This window comes from Cebus imitator, unplaced genomic scaffold, assembly GCF_001604975.1.
Source record: "Cebus imitator isolate Cc_AM_T3 unplaced genomic scaffold, Cebus_imitator-1.0 Scaffold547, whole genome shotgun sequence".
NCBI classification, from domain to species: domain Eukaryota; kingdom Metazoa; phylum Chordata; class Mammalia; order Primates; family Cebidae; genus Cebus; species Cebus imitator.
In genome coordinates this window covers 252,187-256,378 of record NW_016107862.1, presented here as the reverse complement: position 1 = coordinate 256,378, position 4,192 = coordinate 252,187, and the positions used below count along the sequence as shown (strand labels likewise).

At 45.6% G+C, this 4,192-nt stretch overlaps 1 protein-coding gene and 1 pseudogene across 5 annotated transcripts in view; one reads left to right on the top strand and one right to left on the bottom strand.

Moving 5' to 3' along the window:
• DHX57 (DExH-box helicase 57) overlaps nt 1-4,192 on the bottom strand; it is a 77,334-nt gene that overhangs the window by 34,738 nt on the left and 38,404 nt on the right. The gene's annotated exons all lie outside the window — the stretch shown is intronic.
• Nucleotides 2,704-4,192, top strand: part of LOC108293767 — a 3,194-nt pseudogene continuing 1,705 nt past the window's right edge. The window contains exon 1 of the transcript XR_001820801.2: nt 2,704-4,187. The product of XR_001820801.2 is annotated as a keratin, type II cytoskeletal 8-like (transcript). The remainder of the gene's footprint in view (nt 4,188-4,192) is intronic.

Sequence of the window (4,192 nt, the reverse complement as noted above, 5' to 3'; positions counted from 1 at the left end):
AAAAAAAGCCTACTAGTATCCCTGCTAGTAACTCAGTAACTTCAGACTCAGGTCACAGAGTTAATAAGCATGGAGCTTGGACACCAACCTGAGGTGTCTGGCATCAGATCCATGTTCTTTCCATTACATACTCATGATCTTCTCTGCTAAAATGCCACAAAATTTTATTGAGGTCAGGTGTGGTGGTTCATGCCTATAATCCCAGCATTTTGGAGGCTGAAGTAGGAAGACTGCTTGAGCCTAGGAGTTTGAGAGCAACCTGGGCAACACAGGGAGACACTGTCTCTTCAAAAAATTAAAAAATTAAAAGGGCATTGTGGCACATGCCTGTGGTCCTAGCTACTAGAGAGGCTGAGGGGGGCTGGAGGACCCCTTGAGCCTGGGAAGTTGAGACTGCAGTTATCCGTGATTGTGCCACTGCACTCTAGCTTGAGTGACAGAGCGAGACTCTGTCTCAAAAAACAATTTTTAAAAAAATTTTTATTAAAAGAGAAGATAAGCAAAAAGAAAAATACAAAGAAAAAAAGCCACACAATTAAAGAATGGTAAAACATACTCTTATGTTGAAAATAATTGTGAAACCCCAACTCTACTAAAAAATACAAAAATTAGCTGGGTGTGTGGTGGTGCATGCCTGTAGTCCCAGCTACTTGGGAGGCTGAGGCAGGAGAATTACTTCAAACTAGGAGGCAGAGGTTGCAGAGCTGAGATTATGCCACTGCACTCCATTGCCTGGGTGACAAAGACTCTGTCTCAAAAAAAGAAAGAAAGAAAGAGAGAAAGAAAGAAAACCACATAATGATTAAAGTGTAAGCAGAAGAGAGCAACTAATCCCATTTCTCTTAAGTTCTTTATGACCACATAAATTTTTATACATATATATATACATAAAAAAAATTTTTTTTTTTTAGAGACAGAGTCTAGCTCTGCTTGCTCTGTTACCCAGGTTGGAATGAAGTGGTGCAATCTTGGCTCACTGCAACCTCCACCTCCTGGGTTCAAGTGATTCTCCTGCCTCAGCCTCCCAAGTAGCTGGGATTACAGGCGCCCATCACCATGCCTGGCTAATTTTTGTATTTTTAGTAGAGATGGGGTTTCACCATGTTGGCCAGGAGGTCTCGATCTCTTGACCTCGTGATCTGCCCACCTCGGCCTCCCAAAGTGCTGGGATTACAGACGTGAGCCACTGTACCTGGCCAGAAATCTCTATTCTTAAGGAACTTACATCCTATTGAAGGAGGCAATCAGTAAGCAAAACTCTAACTTCAGACAGTGTTAAGTGCTACAGTGAAAATAAAAATTATTTTTAGATATTATAATAGAGTAAGGGGAGTAGGGCAGGACAACAGATAGGGTGGTCTATAGAGGTAAATTGAGGAGAAACCTGAAGAAAATAAAAGATTTAGTAAAGAGAAGATTTGGAGTATTCATTCTAGGGACAAGGGACTGCAGGTGAGGTTAAGAAGGCTATCAGGATGGGAAGACAGTGAGTAGAGAAAAGTGGTGAGTGCTCTGTGTTATAGTACAGTAGTAATAGCGCTTAACAATAATAAGTGTTCACTTGAATAACATAGGTTTGCACTGCATGAGTCTACTCAGGCAATATTTTTCCAATAAATACATTGGAAAATTTTGGGAGATTTGGGACAATTTGAAGAAAAAATAAAAAATAAAAAAAAAACTAGCAGATGAACTGCATAGCCTAGAAATACGAAAAAAATTAAGAAAGAGATATGTCATAAATGCATAAGATATATATAAATACTAGTCTATTTTATATCATAAAATACACACAAACCTATGATAAAAAGTTAAATTTATCAAAACTCACGTACCCACACACACACACTTATAGACCGTACCTGGCACCATTTGCATCTAGAGAAATGTGAACAAATATAAAAATGCAGTATTAAATCAAACTACACACAATGTACTATAGTACAGTATATGACTGTAATAACTTTATTAAAAATGATTTTGCAGCCACCTCCTGTTGCTACTGCAGTGAGCTCAAGTGTTGTGAGATTCCACTTAAAATGTACTGACACTAATCATCTCTAAGTAAGTCATTTGTTTGTCAGTAAATTGTATATTACAGTAAAAAGTGATCTCTTGTGGTTCTTGTGTATCTTCCATTGTGTTTAGTGGAATACAGTAGACCTTGAATAACATGGGATCTATACGAAGTGCCACTAGTGATGCTGTAAGTACTCCCAAGAAGCAGAAAGAAGTCATGACAAGCAAAAGTTGAATTGCTCAATATGTACTGCAGAGGTCTGTAACTGTGATTGCCTGCCATTTCCAGATAAATGAATCCAGAGTAAGGGCCATTGTGAAAGAAGAAAAAGAAATTTGTGAGGCTGTCACTGCAGCTATGCCAGCAGGTGTGAAAACCTTGTGCTTTTTGAGAAACACCTTTTTATCTTATTGAAAATGCAATTTTTATGTGGGTGCAAGATTGCTATAAAGCATATCTATAGAGTCTAATATGATTCAAGAAAAAGCAAAGTATCATATGACAACTTAAAGCAAATGGAAGGGAAGGATCTAAAGCTGGAAAATTTAATGCCAGCAAAGGATAGTTTGATAATTTAGAAGGAGGTTTAGCTTTTAAAATACCAAGATAACAGAAGCAGCAGCTTCTGCTGAACAAGAGGCAGCAGACGATGAGTTCCCGGATGCCGTTAAGAAAATCATTGAGGCAAGCAGCAGCTTCTCCGCTCCTTCTGGAATCTCTCCCTGGTTCAGCCCGCCTGCTTCCACTCCTGCCTCCACCATGTCCATCAGGGTGACCCAGAAGTCCTACAGGGTGTCCACCACTGGCCCCGGGGCCTTCAGCAGCCGCTCCTTCACGAGTGGGCCCAGTGCGCGCTCAAGCTCCTCGAGCTTCTCCTGAGTGAGCAGCACTGGCTTCTGCGGTGGCCTGGGTGCAGGCTATGCGGGGACCAGCAGTGTAGGCCCGGGAGGCATCACCGCCGTCACCATCAACCGGAGCCTGCTGAACCCCATTAAGCTGGACATGGACCCCAACATCCAGGCCGTGCGTACCCAGGAGAAGGAGCAGATCAAGACCCTCAACAACAAGTTTGCTTCCTTCATCGACAAGGTGCGGTTCCTGGAGCAGCAGAACAAGATGCTGGAGACCAAGTGGAGCCTCCTGCAGCAGCAGAAAACGGCTCGGAGCAACATGGACAACATGTTTGAGAGCTACATCAACAACCTGAGGTGGCAGCTGGAGACTCTGGGCCAGGAGAAGCTGAAGCTAGAGGCAGAGCTTGGCAACATGCAGGGGCTGGTGGAGGACTTCAAGAACAAGTGTGAGGAAGAGATCAATAAGCGTACAGAGATGGAGAATGAATTTGTCCTCATCAAGAAGGATGTGGATGAAGCTTACATGAACAAGGTAGAGCTGGAGTCTCGCCTGGAAGGACTGACTGACAAGATCAACTTCCTCAGGCAGCTGTATGAAGAGGAGATCAGGGAGCTGCAGTCCCAGATCTCCGACACCTCTGTGGTGCTGTCCATGGACAACAGCCGCTCCTTGGACATGGGCAGCATCATCGCTGAGGTCAAGGAGCAGTACGAGGAGATCGCCAACCACAGCCGGGCTGAGGTGGAGAGCGTATACCAGATCAAGTATGAGGAGCTGCAGAAGCTGGCTGGGAAGCACGGGGATGACCTGCGGCGTACGAAGACTGAGATCGCCGAGATGAACCGGAACATCAGCCGGCTCCAGGCCGAGATTGAGGGCCTCAAAGGCCAGAGGGCTTCCCTGGAGGCCGCCATTATAGATGCTGAGCATCGCGGGGAGCAGGCACTCAAGGATGCTCGTGCCAAGCAGCAGCAGCTGGAGGAAGCCCTGCAGAAGGCCAAGTAGGACATGGCACGGCAGCTGCGTGACTACCAGGAGCTGATGAACGTCAAACTGGCCCTGGACATCGAGATCGCCACCTACCGCAAGCTACCGGAGGGCGAGGAGAGCCGGCTGGAGTCTGGGATGCAGAACATGAGTATCCACACGAAGACCACCAGCGGCTATGCAGGAGGTCTGAGCTCTGCCTATGGGGGCCTCACAAGCCCCGGCCTCAGCTACGGCCTGGGCTCCAGCTTTGGCTCTGGCGCGGGCTCCACCTTCAGCCGCACCAGCTCCACCAAGGCCGTGGTTGTGAAGAAGATTGAGACCCGCGAT